This window comes from Schistocerca piceifrons, chromosome 6, assembly GCF_021461385.2.
Source record: "Schistocerca piceifrons isolate TAMUIC-IGC-003096 chromosome 6, iqSchPice1.1, whole genome shotgun sequence".
Classification (NCBI taxonomy): Eukaryota; Metazoa; Arthropoda; class Insecta; order Orthoptera; family Acrididae; genus Schistocerca; species Schistocerca piceifrons.
The window spans coordinates 251,539,066-251,557,328 of record NC_060143.1 but is presented as its reverse complement, the minus strand read 5'-3'; the positions used below and the strand labels follow the sequence as shown (position 1 = coordinate 251,557,328).

Genomic DNA, 18,263 nt, shown 5'->3' with positions numbered 1-18,263 from the left:
TGAAAATAATTAGGTAGTAAGAAAAATATTAGTAATTAAATTTGCATGACTAACATATAATAGACATAGGGCTGATTGTATAAAGATCACAGTCGAGATCAGTATTTTTCTTACAAGGGGAGGTCATGACTTGGGAATTCAGATTAGTAGGAGGTTTGGTTTGCTTTTAATTTATGTAAAATGTGTTATCCTGCAGCAGTAATAAAATGCCCTGGCTGGCCAACTCCTAGAAAAAAGGTTTCAAAGTTTTACCCACACATTATATACTAGTTTAATAAACCATGGAACTTGCGTAAAAGTAGCTCATTTGGGGAGCGGCTATGACCTGGGCCCTTGTGCCTTTTACCAATAAATGATTATGGCCCATTGGATGTGGCAGAGGATCCCACACTATCATGAGCTTTTTGCGAATAGGCTGTACCTGGTGTTTAACTGTCAAGGAGTTGGATGAAGTGTATAATCCCTTTTCTGTTTGAATGTTTCATTCTCATTACCTTGCTTTTGGTAAACTTCCCAAAGAAAAGTGTTGAGTTAACTGGTCCTCTTGGTATTTTCGTCATGGTCTCTTTCCATGTGTATTGTGAGACAGTTTATTTTGGCACTGTTTGCCTTTTTTGTTTAATGAAAAAAGTAAACAATAATTGTTACAGGCAATGACTGAAACATTTCTTAAAAAGTGGCAGAAACCATGTACAGGGTGCCTCACAAAACATGCCCAGGAGGGGTCTGCGAGTCATGTGGCGAGTTTGCCAGCTGCTACTGCTGCATCTGCCAGCAGTCACTATGCAGAATTCTTGGATACCAAAACTTCATGCGTGTCCCCTACACTTTGCAACTGAGTCTACTGGTGTTTTCTTTTGAGTTTTTTTGCCAAGTTTAATTGCTTGAAATATTGTTGCTAGATGTCATTATTGCAATTGTGCCGAGTCTGAGGCTTTCCCTGCCTTTATGTCACTGTGCCAAGTCCTCAGACAGAAAGACTGTGCGCAGGTCTTCTACACCATGCGACTGAGTGTGGAGGCATTTTGTTTTGAAGTTTCTATCATCTTTCCATTCGGTATGTTATACATGAAGGATCGACGAATGATTCTAGTAGAATGAGGTTTTCACTCTGCAGTGGAGTGTGCGCTGATATGAAACTTCCTGGCAGATTAAAATTGTGTGCTGGACCGAGGCTCTAACTCAGGACCTTCATCTTTCGTTGGCAAGTGCTCTACTGACTGTGCTACCCAAGCACAACTCATGATCTGTCCACACAACTTTGGTTCTGCCAGTACCTTGTCTCCTATCTTCCAAACTTCACGAAGCGCCTTTGTGACCTTGCAGAAGTAGCACTCCTGGTAGAAAGGATATTGCGGGGACATGGCTTAGCCACAGTCTGGGGGATGTTTCCACAGTGAGATTTTCACTCTGCAGCAGAGTGAGTGCTGATATGAAACTTCCTGGCAGATTGAAAGTGTGTGCTGGACCGAAACTCAAACTTGGGACCTTTGCCTTTCGCAGGCAAGTGCTCTACTGACTGAGCGACCCAAGCATGACTCACGACCCGTCCGCACAGCTTCAGTTCCGCCAGTACCTCGTCTACTATCTTCCAAACTTCACAGAACCTCATATGCGAACCTTGCAGAACCACCAGGCCTGGAAGAAAGGATATTGCGGAGGCATGGCTTAGCCACATCCTGGGGATGTTTCCCGAATTTTCTTGAAACACATGCTCAAAGAGTTGGAAGACGGGTTTCAACTAGTCATTTCCCAGATTTTGGCAGCCGAAATTTGTCGAGTGTTTGCTAATGTGTTCAGGAGGGACATCATTTTGTGCACCTATTAAATTATTAAATAATATCAAACTTAAGTTAATCAGATGGCAACATTGTTTATGGCTAAGTGGGGAGAAGCATGCATGCAGCCAACTATAATCAGATCAGTGTTTGAGAGTCGGGTGTGGCGGCGGCGGCTGTCAGATGCGGTGGTGGCAGCTGTCAGATGCAGTGGCTGAGGCAACCAGTGACCATGCTGCATGACTCGCGGATCCCTCCCAGACACTCTCTACGATTAAGTCCAATTTTGTTTCTTCCCTTTTTGAGTTGCAAGTTGTAAGGTTTCAATTGAAAAAAAAGATAAAAAAGTTAAAAATGGTGATGAATGATGTGGGTTCACATCCTGTTAAATGCAATGTTTTTCTTTCTTTCCATATTAGCATTGTTAATACATTCTGAGGTTTTCTTATGAAAGTTGCATTAGTGTGTTCTGCAACATTCATTGTTATGTGCAGTCCATCCGATTTGAGAATGAAGGATGAAGTAAATATTTAACAATTTCCTAGTGTGTAGTAATGAATAACCAAACTGTTGCAAATGAAATCATTAATGATTTTGAATGTTTTTAGCATGGTGCAGTAGAGTCAGCAACAGTAACATGTAATTATATTAAATTTCAGCCTCCAGTTTCATAAGCAAAGAAACTTTACCTAGGTTTTGGCTATTATAATGTAGCCTTCTTCAGAAATGTCACAATATAAAATTAAATTAAAAAACATCTGACATGTACTAATTTAATTTTATATTGTGACATTTCTGAAGAAGGCTACATTATTGTAACCAAAACCTAGGTAAAGTTTCATTGCTTATGCAACTGGAGGCTGAAATTTAATATAATTAATGATTTTATTTTATGTATGATGCAGCTGTTTGTTAGACCTAATGAAGCAAGTTAAAATAAATATTTTATTTAAAATCAATTATATACAACTTTTATTTCAGTTATAACAGATCATCAGTTAGAATAAAAATATCTTCTTTATATTACAACAGTTTTACATTTTTTTTACATACAGGAAGTTGAATGATAATTATCACAAAAACATTGAAAAAACAAAAACTATTCTGACATCTGGCACAGTTTATAAAAGATGAATTTTTATACGAACAACATTATTGTGAAAGGTCTGTGGAAAACACACTTCAGTGCCATCCATAAAACTGCCTCTTTCATCAGAAAGTTTATAAGCATACCAGCATGCCGGATTATTTCATTAAAAATTGGTGATGACAGTTGATGATGTACCATTGGTTGTATTTTTATACAGTCTTGACGAAAATTTATTTGTTTGTCAATTTTGTATCTGTTTTATTAGTTTTTTTTTTTACTTGCCAGTAAAAGTAGATGTCACAAGGCTCAACAAGAGGAGTACATTTTGGGGAAATCACTTTTAATTGTGCAAGTTGGTGACTTCTCCTCATCTCAAAAGACCTCATCATGTAATTCAGGCTTTGTTTGCCCACTCCAAGAGTAAATAATCAACAGAAACTTTTCTTTCCTAACATAAGGCACCAGACAGCCATTTACAGATGATGACATATGATCCTGTTTTCCAGATTTTGATGATGTTATTACAACATTTGTATATTTTTGAGAATATTCGTTTTCTGTTTGCGGAACTCAAGGGACGCATTTGCCATTTGCTTCTTGCAGATAAACTTTGGGTAGCAATTTCCCAGACTTAATGAAGGACTATTCTGTGGTGTATGTATGGGAACTTCAATTTATGTCATGCCTTCGTGTAAAATCATTTTTGTTCCTTTGTTCGCAAGAGTTCTATTGCAGACTGACTAGTACTGACATCCTGGAAAGGAGAAATGAGACAAATTAAAATACGTTGTATGGAGGGTGGGGGGGGGGGGGGGGGGAAATAAATAAATAAATAAAAAATAAATAAATAAAGCAAAATTTTTTAAATAATTTGTGATAATTTTTTTGTCTGGTCAGTGTTAATAATGAGATTGTTAGTGAAAGTGGGTATTAATTTCATTGCCTGCATTAAAAAAAATCTCTGCAGATGTCATTGTTTGTTGTATAGTTATGGTTTCTTCACTTTTCATTGATGAATCCTATGCTTATGCTTGAACTTCTTGATCAATCTTTCAGAGGTTTTAAATTGAAAATCTGCAAACCGCCCTGCTTCTGCCAAGGTCCACTGTTGCAAATACTGCGTAGTAAACTTTCAACAGCTTCCACAATATGAGCATATGTCCAGGAATCAATGACTGCATGCTTATCAAACTGATTCCCATCTTCGTCCCATTCGGGTATATACAGGGTGCCCCCCTTATCTTGACCACCCTAAATAACTGTTTGTCCAGATGCAAATTAAAAAATGTTTCAAGCAAATGTTCTTTAGCCATCAGGGGGACATCAATCAGCATGATTGTCTTCATTGTAGCTTTGTTTATTACAAAGACATGAATGGGGTATGACTTTTATAAATGGCAGCCTGTATTTTTTTATTCGGTAATTCATTTCCTCTCCTAAAGGCATATTTAAAAATGCATCACAGTGTACCATTCACTGAAACACAATGTTATTAGTTACATAACACACCATTGATGTTGATGCTCCCAGCACTTAGTGCAGGTACTCGGGGTAATGGAACACATCCTCGTGCTGACGTTGACAGAGGACAAATGTAACCATAAGTAGAATGCACATCTGTCATTCCGTCAGCTGAAGAGTTGTGTGAGTGGAATGTACACCAATGAAGAGAAGGTAGAAATGCTACTCAACTATGGGGAATGTAAGTTAGCAGAACAGTAATTGCAATACTGTTTTCTTATGTATGGGTTCATTTAGTACAGTAGTTTAGTCCTTTTAAATGCTGTTGTTTAGGATAAGAATACAGTAAAGGCTGTCCTTCCTACAAACTGCATCAACATAAAGTATCTTTTATTGTTGTTGTTGAAGGTAGGCAAGATACCGCACAATAAACTTGGTTTCGGTGCGGCCAGTGGTGGGCTACACCTAAGCTGTTTTAGCTTCCCTGTCAAAATCAATCAAGGTAGGCAAAATGCAGGCAGCAAAACTGTACAGAGATCGATATCCTGACAAGAACCCCTTTCCTGATGGATTTTTCTTGTCTTGTTGTGACGCTTCAGGAAATGGGAAGTTTCAACCCACGACAACGCAATCATCATAACAGCTGCATAGGCAAAGCTGCCGAAGTTACTGTTCTCACTTCTGTTGCTATGAATCCACATGTGAGCACACAACAGCTTGAACATGAGATTGGCATTCCTAAAAACAGTGTATATCGTATTCTTACACATCACCATGTACAACTACATCAAGAATTGCATGGGAATAATTTCCAGAATTGTGTACAGTTCTGTCAGTGGCAAATCCTCACCAACCAGAACTTCTTCTCCCATGTTCTGTTTACTGATGAATGTTCCTTCTCAGACAAAGGACAGGTAAATACAAGGAACATGCATTATTGGTCCAGTGACAACCCACGATGGCTTAGACAGCATCAGTGTAGAGTTAACGTCTGGTGTGGGATGCTTAGTACTACAATTATTGGCCCTTATTTCATCAATGGTACTTTAAATGGCACAGCATATGCCAACTTCCTCATATGAATTCTTCCTCGTCTTCTGGATGAAGTGCTGCTAAGAAGCAGAATGCTTATATGGTATCAACATGATGTATGTCCAGCACATAATGCCTTGCATGCACATATGTTCTGAACCGAAGCTATCCTGCCAGATGGATTGGTCAAGGAGGAACAGTTACTTGGCCAGTTAGGTCTCCTGATTTAAGTCCTCTGGACTTTTTTTCTTTGGGGATGCATTAAAGACATTGTCTATCGCAATAGTCCAACAACTCCAGAGGACATACAGGTACATATCGTGCTTGATTGTAATTCTCTTCGGCTGGCTACACTGGAAACAGTAAATAATTCTTTCATTCAATGAGTGCACCAGTGTATCGGTGTCCAGGGTTGCCACTTTGAGCACCTATGAATGTTCTACTCCTGGGCAATGGTAAAGGAGAGTCGAAGTTCAATTTTGCATTATGTTTTTACTTGGTTCTTATTTGTTTTCTGAAAACTTCAGCAAGTGGATGAGTTTGTGATCCCAGACTCAAAAGTCAGTGTTGTGTTATGTAATTAACAATGTTGTGTTTCAGTGAATGGTACTCTGTGATACACTCTTGAATATGTCTTTAGGAGAGGAATAAAAAATACAGTGTGCCATTTTAAAAAAGTCATACCACTGTTCTTTGTAAAATAACAAAGCTACAATGAAGGCAATCATGCTGATTGATGTCCTCCTGACGGCTAAAGAACGTTTGCTTGAAAAATTTTGTATCTGGCCAAATAGTTATTTAGGATGGTGAAGATAAATGGGACACCCTTTACTCCTTCTTTTCTAATCGACTGCATCCTTCCTCCCTCCCTTTGTGTGTGTGTGTTTCGCAGATTCCATGTAGGATGAACTTTTTCAATATTTATAACATTTGTTTTATAATCCAGAGAAGAGGTATTTCTCATTTTTGTGGATGAGTTCATCAGTAACAGATATTTTTTGAGCCATTATGTAAATGGTACATGCATAAATTTCTTCTTATCACTGTTGGTTCACGAGAAATTGAAGTTGAAGGTTCCAGTGCGATCAAACTGTTGTCAGTCACCAATCCTGTGAACTGAGCCTGCATGTCTCAATAGTAACTTTGATTTTTCGCTGTATAATGAGTCTTGTGTAATTTCATCTCCAACTTCTGATACACTCATGGTTTCTTTATTAACAGACATATTCGGTTCAGCAGTCTTTAACAATATAAACAGCAATATTCCAGAAGGAACTGGCACATGTAATCAAGTTTATACAATACAACCAGTTAAAATGTGAAATATGGCAATGTATGTGCCCTGTAAGTACTAGTATTTCAATAGTTTCTGTAGCATCTTGGATATCCTGAAACATCTGCGTATCAACAACAGATCAAGAGTTAACCTCTTCAATGGAATAAACAGATTTTTTAAAAAAGTTCTAAAGTGGCTACTTGCACATCTTCACATACTATAATAGTTAAAAAATGACTTTTTAATGACAATAGTACTGTATTGATATTTACCTCCCCCTCTAAAAAGTGGATTTACTATTAACTATTTTAAAATATGATTTTAATTTGAACTCATTTCATTAGGGCTAACAAACAGTTGCATCATAAATGATTTCATTTATGATGATTCTGATTTCTCATTTTATTTGAAAATCTTTCTGATTATAATTAAAGAAAAAAATGGCAGAAGGTGGGATTGGTCATGGACCAGCAGATTAAAACATTAAATGTGCTGCTAATGAGTTATTTCTACATAAGGTCCAACATTCACTAGACTAGTACATAAATTGCAGGTAAAACTTTAAAACCTTTTTTCTGTGAATTGGCTGGCCAGTGCATTTTACTTCTGCTACAAGATAATGCCCATCAGGTAAACTGAAAGCCAGCCAAGCCTCATTCCAATCTATAATTCTCAAGTTGTATCCTCTCCTTGTTAGTTCAGAAAATGCTAAATCAGAATTAATAGTATGAGGTTCAGTGTTGATATAAATTAGTACAAGATATATTTCACAATGGCACTCAATCAGCTATCAATACAATTATTGTCCTTCAATGCTTTATGGATACTAAAAGGACCCTAATGTTAGTTGTTGATCTTTGTCGGTGAAAGGCAAGTTTCTGTCACATTCCTTGGAGTTGTGGCATATCATATATTGGTCAGACTATCAGGACTATGGAGAACTGGTGTTGCTTTACAACAGCCAAGCTGGTCATCCAGTATAATATAATAACAGAGATTTTGGCATTAACTTACAGCTGTTGGGATAGTGTTATTAAGTAAACAGTTGAACTTAAATTAGCAAGTAACTGTATATAAATAGAGATGGAGGTGTTGTGACAGTGCCACGACATTTAACAGTGCCGCCACGACAGTACGCGCAAACGGCGATAGAGGCGCTCTGCAACTCGGCTGAGCGCGGGAGCGCCACCTAGCTACGAACGGTGCCGCCCGCATGTCACGGCACAGCAGTCGAATAAGAGATACTGAGTTGTTATCATGTAACGAGCTATTGTTTCTAAGAGAGTGTGTTTGAATATCCACACAATTATTGGTGATTAAAGGTTATAATACTTTTTGGCGACGAGGTCGCTATTTTCACTGCGGTGTGGATTTGTGTGTTCGTGACGGGGCAGACATGGAACAGCTTATGCAAGCGCTCATTGAACAACAAACACAGCTGACGGCTGCTATTGAGGCGTTGTCGACATCGCTTCCTCATCGTCTGTCTTCCTCTTCTCTGCCTCCCTTCCCTCCTTACGCCGAGGCTGCTGAAGATTGGGAGGATTATGAGAAGCGTTTGTGGCAACACTTCTTGGCTTTCGGCGTTGTCGAAATCGTTATTTCTATCTTGGATTTTCCCACGGATCTATCAGCTGCTATCTCAGTTAGCCCCTCTGCGGGAACCTGCCTCTCTGTCCTTCCAAGAAATGTGTGACTTATTGTCTAACTATTACCGAAAAAACACCCACGTCGTTGCCGCCAGCGTGGCGTTCTACCGGTGTTGTAAACAGCCCCATCAATCTTACTGGGCTTGGGCGGCGGAACTACACGGTCTGAGTAGGAAATGTCAGTTTGTCACGGATACTCATCATGAGTCTTATGCTGATTCAATGGTTAGGGATGCTATTCTACGGCTTGCTCCTGATAAAGAAGTTCGGCAACGTGCCCTACAACTGCCAAACCCATTGTTGTCGGAAGTTCTAAGCATCGCTCAATCCTTTGAAGTGTCTCACGCTGCTGGCGCGCAAATAGACGCGTGGTGTGATGTAGGCGCTGTACAGTCAACTTTCAACACGGACAATTTGCCTGTTTCACAGGAGAATGAAGATGTCGCGGCGGTTCACTCGCGTAAACAACGTCGCGTTGGGCCGCAATGCTCGCAGCGAAAACAGCAACCATAGAAGCAGGTTCGTTCCACACCTCCTTCTTGTCCACGTTGTTTCGTATAGCAAAACAGGGCCGCGTGTCCAAAATGCTGGGCCACGTGTAATTCATGTAGGAAAAAAGGCCACATTGCTTCTGTGTGTCAGTCCCCTAAAGTTCCTGTCGGCGAGGACGAGGCATCGGACATGGATGTTAACTGTGTGCTTTCTCAAACAAATAAGTTGTTTGTTACTGTTTGTGTTCTGGATAAAGACATTCGCATGCAAGTGCACACTGGCTCTGCAGTAACTCTCATTAATTCTCGCACGTATTTGGAGTTGGGCTCCCCTCCCTTGTCTCCAGTTACGCGAAATCTGAGAACTTATAATAAACAGAAAATTCCTATCATTGGCCAGTTTGATGCTTCCACTGCCTACAAGTCTGTTGTTAGGCCCCTCAAGTTTTATGTGTTGGATCATACGGACACTGAAAACCTGCTCGGTTATGATGCTTTCCAGTTGTTCGGGTTCTCCATTGATGATGATGTGCACCTCCTATCTGAGGATATTCCGTATCAACAGCTGGATGGATTGTGTTCTGAATTTTCATCCGTGTTCTCTGCTGGTCTGGGTCGTGCCAAGGATTTTGAAGCCCACATTACTCTTAAACCTACAACTCGCCCCAAGTCTTTCCGGGCACGCCCTATTCCGGTGGCGTTGCGTGCACCTGTCAAGGCTGAGATAGACAGGTTATAGCAGCTTCAGGGATTCTCCTTTCTGTTACCTCCAGCGAATGGGCATCGCCAATCATGGTGGTTTCTAAACCAAACGGGAGTCTGCGATTGTGTGGTGATTTTAAGGCCACTGTCAATGCTCAGAGCCTCATTGACACTTATCCTCTTCACCGTCCTGAGGAGTTATTTACCAAACTCGCTGGTGGCCAGTTCTTTTCCAAACTTGACTTATCGGAGGCATACCATCAGTTGCCATTGGATGCTTCTTCCAAGGAATTTCTCGTCATCAACACTCCTTGTGGGTTGTATCAGTACCAGCGGTTACCGTTTGGCGTCGCTAGCGCGCTGGCCATTTTTCAGCGGTTTTTGGAACAGCTCACGGCTTCCGTTCCCGGCTGCATAAACTATCTGGATGACATTGTTGTCACGGGGGCCTCCACTGAGGAGCACCTTCGCAATTTGTGTTCACTGTTTTGGGTTTTGCATTCGGCTGGGTTGAGATGCAATCTGGACAAGTCACAGTTCTTCCAACCCTCCATTGTGTATCTTGGTTTCCACTTGTCCCGTGAGGGTATACGTCCTCTACGTCAGCACGTTGCGGCCATTAACACTCTACCCCGGCTGTCTACGGTCAACGAACTTCAGGCATTTCTAGGCAAGATTGCTTATTATCACAAATTCATTCCATCCGCAGCGGCAGTAGCTCATCCTCTGCATCAGCTGTTACGCAAAAACGTCCCTTTCTGTTGGTCCGACGAGTGTGAGCAGCCTTTTGTCCACCTGAAGGCTCATTTGCAGTCGGCACCTTGTCTTGCCACATTCCATCCGAGTCAGCACTTGGTTCTGGAGACTGACGCGTCACAGTATGGCCTAGGGACTGTTCTCGCCCATTGGTATGAGGATGGGTCAGAACGACCCATCGCCTATGCTTCCTAGACCCTCAACGATGCGCAACGGCGTTACTCTCAAATCGAAAAGGAGGCGCTCGCTATCATTTATGCTCTAAAAAAGTTCAGCATTTTTTTGTATGGTTATAAGTTTCACCTCATCACCGACCACAAGCCACTGGTCTCTTTGTTCAGCCCATCAGCGTCGCTTCTGGATAAGGCAGCTCACCGCCTGCAATGTTGGGCCTTATACTTGTCTCGTTTTCACTATGAGATTCACTATCGCCCCATGGCCCAGCACGCCAATGCTGACACATTGTCGCGATTGCCGATGGGCCCCGACCCGGTTTTTGATCGTGATGAACTACCCTGTTTCCACATTGATGAGGAAGAACATTGTGCGGCTGAGGGTTTTCCGCTTCCAGGTTCGCAGGTCGCGTCGGCTACTGCGCGGGACCCGGTCCTGCGTCAGGTGATCGGTTTTGTTCAATGGGGTTGGCCGGACAGGACCAAGGGCCGGGCATCGGATCCCCTTTGCAACTACCATGCCTTGCACCTTCGTCTGTCTGTTCGTGATGGTGTTGTTCTTCTGGCCACGGATGGCGCATCTCCACAGGTCGTGGTGCCAGCCTCCCTTCATAAAGATGTTCTCAAACTGTTGCATGAAGGCCATTGGGGTATTTCTCGGACTAAGTCCCTGGCCCGCAGGCACGTTTATTGGCCCGGTATTGATTCGGACATCGCCCACATGGTTGCTGCGTGTGGTCAGTGTGCTCAACAACTGGCTGCACCTCGTACAATGCCCTCTCCGTGGCCTGATCTGGCGCAGCCATGGGAACGGGTGCACGCTGACTTTGCCAGCCCCTTCCTCGGTACTTATTGGCTACTGTTGATTGATGCCTTCTCGAAGTTTCCGTTTGTTGTTCGATGTCCGTCGCCCCCCACTGCGGCGACGACGCTGGCTTTGTCCAAATTCTTTGCGCTAGAAGGTCTTCCATCCATGATCGTCACGACATTGGCCCTCAGTTCTAAGGTCTTCCATCCATGATCGTCACGACATTGGCCCTCAGTTCTCTTCGCAGGCCTTCCGTGATTTTTGTACTGGACAAGGGATTCATCATGTTACAGCACCGCCCTTCCATCCGCAATCGAATGGGGAGGTTGAGCGACTTGTCCACACTTTCAAAAGTCAGATGAAAAAATTCCTTAGTGATTTTTCCACAGATGATGCTCTGCTGCAATTTCTGAGTTCTTATCGCTTCACGCCTCTGGGTGATCACAGCCCTGCTGAACTCTTGCATGGCCACCAACTGCGCACTCTACTGCACCTGCTTCACCCTGTCAGGCCTTGTGCTGTGTCCCCTAGTGTGGGAAAATACTCGGTGGGCGCCGACGTGTGGACACAAGGGTATGGATCTCGCCCTAAATGGTTTCCAGGGGTGGTCAAGGCTCTTCGCGGCCGCCGGCTTTGTGAAATACGTACGGACGGCGGCATGGTTGTTCACCATTATGACCAGATGCGCCCATGAGTGGTGGCAACGCCGGTGCCACCGCCCCTTCCTTCGCCTCCACCAGCCCGAGAAGCCAGTCCTGTCACTGCTGCCGATCTACTGTACGTGTTGATGCAGCCGACGTCGCTACCGCTTCCGAGTACGCTGGAACCGGCCCCAGTCGCGACACCGCCTTCTCCGGGACCCATCTCGCTGGAGCACACCCCCAGGTCCACGACACCTATGGATGCTGCTCCGGAGTTTTCACCCATTATCTTGTTTCGACCATACTCTTGTGTCTCTCCGCGGGATCTTCTCGGGGCCTCACAAGAGGCCGTGGATGTCTCCGCACTGTCCATGTCTCCAAGGAAGTGAGTGTTTTTTTTTTTCCTTTTTTTTCCACGGGGAGAAAAGTGTTGTGACAGTGCCACGGCATTTAACAGTGCCGCCACGACAGTACGCGCAAACGGCGATAGAAGCGCTCCGCAACTCGGCCGAGCGCGGGAGCGCCACCTAGCTACGAATGGCTCCGGCCGCATGTCACGGCACGGCAGTCGAATAAGAGATACTGAGTTGTTATCATGTAACGAGCTATTGTTTCTAAGTGAGTGTGTTTGAATATCCACGCAATTATTGGTGATTAAAGGTTTTAATAGGAGGCTTTTTACAAAAATTCTGCATAGCATCCTGCTGTCTCTCCATTGTCAAAAAGTAGAGGGACAGAGTTAATGAATTGATTATTAATATTAGTTTCTGGTGTTGGGCATCTTGGTTTTGTGGTGATTTTACTATTTAGTTTGCATGTATGTCATTTCCAAAATTGCTCTGCAAACTGAGGTTTTAAATTCCCTTGCACAGTGCATTCATGCTGCATTTGTGTCATGAAAATGATAAAAGTGTGCACCTTTTGAAATATCAGCAGTTGTCGATGATGTCACCCTGCTGCATTGCCATAAGTGATTTAAACAAGAATAGAGGAGTTCAGAGAGTAGAGTATGTAAGAGAAGGAAAAAGGGAGGAGGGATGGAGTGGAGGAAAGGCAGAGAGGGTGTAGATGAATGGGGATACAGGAAGGAAAGAGAGAATGGGAGAGGGATTGAAAAAGGGGGAGAGGTGGAGGGAAAGAGGAAGACTGTTGTGCATGACAATTTATGATCAAACTTATCTTCTTACAAGCGTGCCTGCTACCTCCTGATCTTTTAAAAACTTTTCTGACCTTGCTTCTAATTTCATACATAGTTTTCTATATAGTACCTACCACTTATTTCCGTTATCACAGTTCCACCATAAATTTTCACCATCGCTTTTTCAACCTTTTCTTAACTATTTTTTCAGATATTCCTTTTGTCTCCCACACAATCAATGATGAATCCCCACTCTTTCTATCTCTGCCAGTTTGAGAACTCTCCTTTGCCCAATCCAAACTCCAGTCACACATCCTCTTCCTGAAATGTTGTCTGGCACGTGGTATACTGCTTAATGGGCTCACCATTAAAACTGGCATCTCAGGCAGTCATTTAGCTCGCTGCAAGAACCTTCATGTTTTCCAGTTACATCATACAATCCAAGTTCAAACTATGCTTGACGTCTTCTGTTTCTTTCGCAAACTCCTTTTACTCTGTGACCACAACTTCCTTCATGCCCGCCAACAGTTGAAACTGCATTCCCAGCACCATCTGAGGAAGCTGTCCTAGCTCCTCCTATCCTGTGAACACACAGGACAACCTACAGCCAAGAAAGAGCTTACAACTTTGATTCTCCACCCACCCCCCCCCCCCCCCTTTTGCCCCTCTGTCAACCCTCATCATATTTCCTCGCTCATGCCTTGCTGACTTATTCCTCCTCTCTTCGCGAAACATACTGTTAAATTAAATGTGGATGGTAACTCTATAGACTGCATAACAAGTACAATATTCTGAAGAATGAGCATTTTTTCTTACTTGAAGTGATGTGAACATACAAAGATAGTGGAAAACAAAATTTGCGCGTCATGTTTGCCTTTAGAGTATCCACCCAACTAGACACATGTGTAAGGATGCCACTTCCAGGATTCTGGCAGGTGCGCTGGCCCCAGATTGAATCCACCTGGCAGATTAATGAGGAGGATCAATGTACCGAACAGCCCAGGTGTGATTTTGGGGCAGTTTCCCACATCCGATTAGGTGAATACCAGACTGGTACCTAAGGACCACCTCAGTTATGTGATTCACAATAATTTAGGAAACATTTGCATTGTTCTATGTGGTTAACAGTACATGTGGACAGTTTGGGTCCACATATTCTGTCCTGAGGGGGTAGTGGGGTGGCAAAGGACTCATGACCACCTCTTAAATTAACCACGTCACATCCATAAATTACCGTGTTGACTCCAAATAGGTGCAGGACAAAGGCACAAGAGAAAGAAGAAGGTGTTACTCCTTGAGTCCTGTCATCATCATGTAAAAGTGACGGTCTTCTAGCTACATACTACTCATATGTAATTTCTTAGCTATGGAATTCTTTTCTGGGGAACAAATGCACAGAATATGAACACAATTTTCAAACAACAGAAAAGCACCATAAGAATAACAAACAATCGTAATTGAGTTCATTCTAAAGATCTATTCAAATGACTTGAGTACATAAACTATACCATGTTAGTACATTTACCAATCAGTGGTTTAAATCAAAAATAATTTCAATAATAGCTGGCCTGTGTGGCCGAGCCGTTCTAGGCACTACAGTCTGGAACCGCGCGACCGCTACGGTCGCAGGTTCGAATCGTGGCTCGGGCATGGATATGTGTGATGTCCTTAGGTTAGTTAGGTTTAAGTAGTTCTAAGTTCTAAGGGACTGATGACCTCCGATGTTAAATCCCATAGTGCTCAGAGCCATTTGAACCAATTTTTTTCAATAATTACTGCACTAACAACTTTGTACATGATGAAGGAACAGGATCTAGACTGAACTTACATTTACCAAGAAATAATAAACCTAAAACTGAAAACAGCATTTTCTGTGAAGGAATAAAACTATACACTAAATTGTGCAAGAAGATTAAAGCAAACTTGTGTAAATTGTTGAGCACTATGTTCTATACATTGAAGGATTATTTAGATAGCACAAAGTAGGAGTGTGGTATAAACTGTAAGACAGGTAATAATAACAATAATACAATATCTGTCATTGCACATACAGTTTCACTCTGTGCTTTTCCTTCTTCTTTTCTTTTGTGGAAAAAGTAACTCGCAAAGCTATTCAATGTAAAATACAAAATCTTACTCTTTTTCTGAGCTCAGCTTCTGACTTGTTATAGAGAGATACTGACTCAGTGTTTCAGGTCTACAAATGGGAAGTTGCTGCATTCAAAACGAAAACCAAATATCATTGCTATGGTCCTGATGTCACCTGATAGTGTGTGTAGTGTTACAGTATGAAACAATGTGTATATAATGCGTTTAACGCGTGCTGTGATGGGAGAGAGAAGTCGGTGAACAGGGTGGCACTATCCTTTTACAGTATTAAATAACTTCTTTGCAGAACAGTATTGTATGCTAGGGATGAACCAGATGAGGTAGCACTGCTTTGAACAGACTATTCTTGTATTCAGTAGAGTGGAGGCTCCAGTCTTCATCCAGCCATCCTCATTTAGGTTTTCTGTGGTTTCCCTTAATTACTTTAGGCATATGACAAAATGATTCCTACTATAAGTCCATGGCCAACTACCTGTCCCATCCTTGTCAAACGAGACCTATAAGTAGATAAATGCCTGTCCACTATCCTTGTAAAAGTGATGTATGAATCAATAAAACTTTTACTGGTACTACTTTTCCAGCTATTGCTTCATCATTGGCTAGTCTTTCTTCTTCTTGTACCTTTGTTATGTAATGCCCTTATACATTGTATGTACTTTTTTGTGTATCATATAAGTTTCTGAAACATGCAGTTACATCTTCTAATGTCACCCCTTGTTACATCTTCTAATGTCACCCCTTGTTGTCCCAGATGACATAGGAAAACTATGTATGTGTGTCTTCTACATTTTCCCTTTTCCCATACTCAAGTAAATTTTTGTAATTGCAGAAAGAATGGTATGAAGCCTCTAGTGTTCTGCTTTGCTGTGTTGAATGTAATTGTCACAATGGACACTGTGGTGTATGCAAATATCACAAGAGGCAGTATTGTATCCAAGTCTCTCTGTTTGACATCAGCATACATCAGGAGTAGATTTTCAAATGTCTTATTAAAGCTTTCTGTAAGACCATTCATCTGTGGATGGTAGATACCATCACTCTGTGAATGACGTCACAACTTGAAATTATATCTGATACTAGTCTCAACTGCAAAACTTGTCCACGATCAGAGATCATCACATGGGGTGCTATGTGCTTCAAAGTGAAGTCTTTGATGGGGAACTTCGCAATTTGTGGAGTTTTGGCTGTTGGCACAGCTTTAGTGACAGCATAATTGGTGAGGTAGTCAGTGCAGACTTACGGAAACTGCGAGCTACCATCCCAAAGATGTTCAGGCTCACATGCGGTTCCTCTTCGTTGAAATGTCTTGGCTCAAACTCGTCTAGGGGTTCAACTGGACATGTTGCATTACACACCGTAAATTCAACACTTGTGACCCTTTGGTTAAATTGTCTGGCTGATGGCAAGTTTGCGAAATACAAAATTAACATAACATATAATCACAGTAATAATAATATTGGGAACTAAATTAATGACCGATAAATGTTAGAATAATGTTTATGCAGAAAGCTAACTAATAGCAAAAGTGGTCGTATTTAGAGTTACTGTTACACTCGAGTGCATACCCATTTGACATAGTTTGATCATTCACAACTTCATTGCAAAATACAAGCTACCTACACAGAAAATTAAGAGTTCACACCAGGTGCATGGCTGCTCACTGCTCGGAGACTTAAGTATCGTGATACCATGCAACGTGAAATTTTCTAAGTCATTTCACTTCCTAGTTGCGTAAAGATGAACTGTCCACTTTGCATCTCAATCCAAACTGCCCCCTTTGGTGACTCGACCAGCACTGTCTCTGTCCATCCCAGGCCATGTTTCCCGTGCGCCGAATATCTTCCCTACAGTACAAAAGTAATTATTATTCACTAAACTTTACAACAAATATTCTATTACCTAATGACTCAATAAGGTGTCATGCTTTCATCGTTCAATGTGTTTTGTGTGGAGGAAATGATGAACTGATGCTCAAATGTAAATACCAGTAATTTAAATTTACTATGTCTTTTAAACAAAGTTACAGAGTTGATATTTAGAATGTTTGTCATTTTAAGGATGTGCTTCTATATGAAATGTCGATCGTTAAGATTAACCAAAGCATTCAGATTTTAGCATTCAGGTCTTTGTTACAAAACTTGTTAACTTCACTTAAACAGTAAATCCTAGATATGATCAATATTCAAGTTTTATTGGGTTCACCATGAAAATTTATGGGGGATGGCAGATTAAAATTACTGTGGTTTGATTCCCTGCATTACTACAGAATTAAATAGTTTTCATAAATGTTTCCCTCTATGGTCGATCTTAGGTCCGCCATATTTAACACTGCTATGTCTCCTTGGCCACAAATAGCTTGTACTGGGTTTCCGTATAATGTAGGTCCTCTTCTGTCTCACTCGCACACTACAACGCTTAGGCCTCAATAGACAATAGACGCCTGTCAATTTCCCCATCTCGTGGTGAATCTGCGCCCTTCTTGGCACGCGGTCCTGGACGACAGGGTTTGTTTCACAATTCCTGTAGACTAACTCTTTTAGCTATATATTTGAATGAGAGCACGATGCTCTTTAATTCACAAAATTCTGTGAAAGGTTGATTCCAATTCGGTGGAATGGCCCTACTGCAGATGAGATTGGTACCGTATGTACCGGAGGTAACTGGCTCATGGTTCTGCCATAGGCATTCCTTACAGTGGCTCTTGTAGTCACTAACAGACGGTTAGAGACCTAGCCAGTGGTTCCTATGCCTGATTCTGTGAAGTCCAAATGTTGGAGTGTCATTGAAATAGATGAGCTGGGATGATGAGCAACCACATCCACCATATTGGATCATAGTTCCTCTTATACAAAGTTCCAGTTCCTTTGTTTGGTTCCTTATTCTTAAAGGCTTCTATGGCTTTCAGCAGTGCTTGATCTTATCTCTGTCCAACAATGCTGTCATTTAATGCAGTGATGACTGAATTTTCATCCATGCTGCTGTGTTCTGCTGCCTGATTCCTTGAAAGATATTCAACATCCTTGTTTTTGTTTCTGTTTTTGTATACCATTGTGATGTCATACCCCTGAAGCCTCAGTGCCCATCTCGCCAGTTGATCCACTAGATCTGTCATGTTAGTAATCCAGAATAGAGAATGGTGATCTGTCAACAGTGCATGGT

General features: G+C 41.8%; 1 protein-coding gene across 1 annotated transcript in view; it reads left to right on the top strand.

Annotated features, from left to right (window-relative positions):
* LOC124803257 (dynein axonemal heavy chain 1-like) overlaps positions 1-18,263 on the top strand; it is an 866,140-nt gene that overhangs the window by 185,286 nt on the left and 662,591 nt on the right. The window lies entirely within an intron of this gene.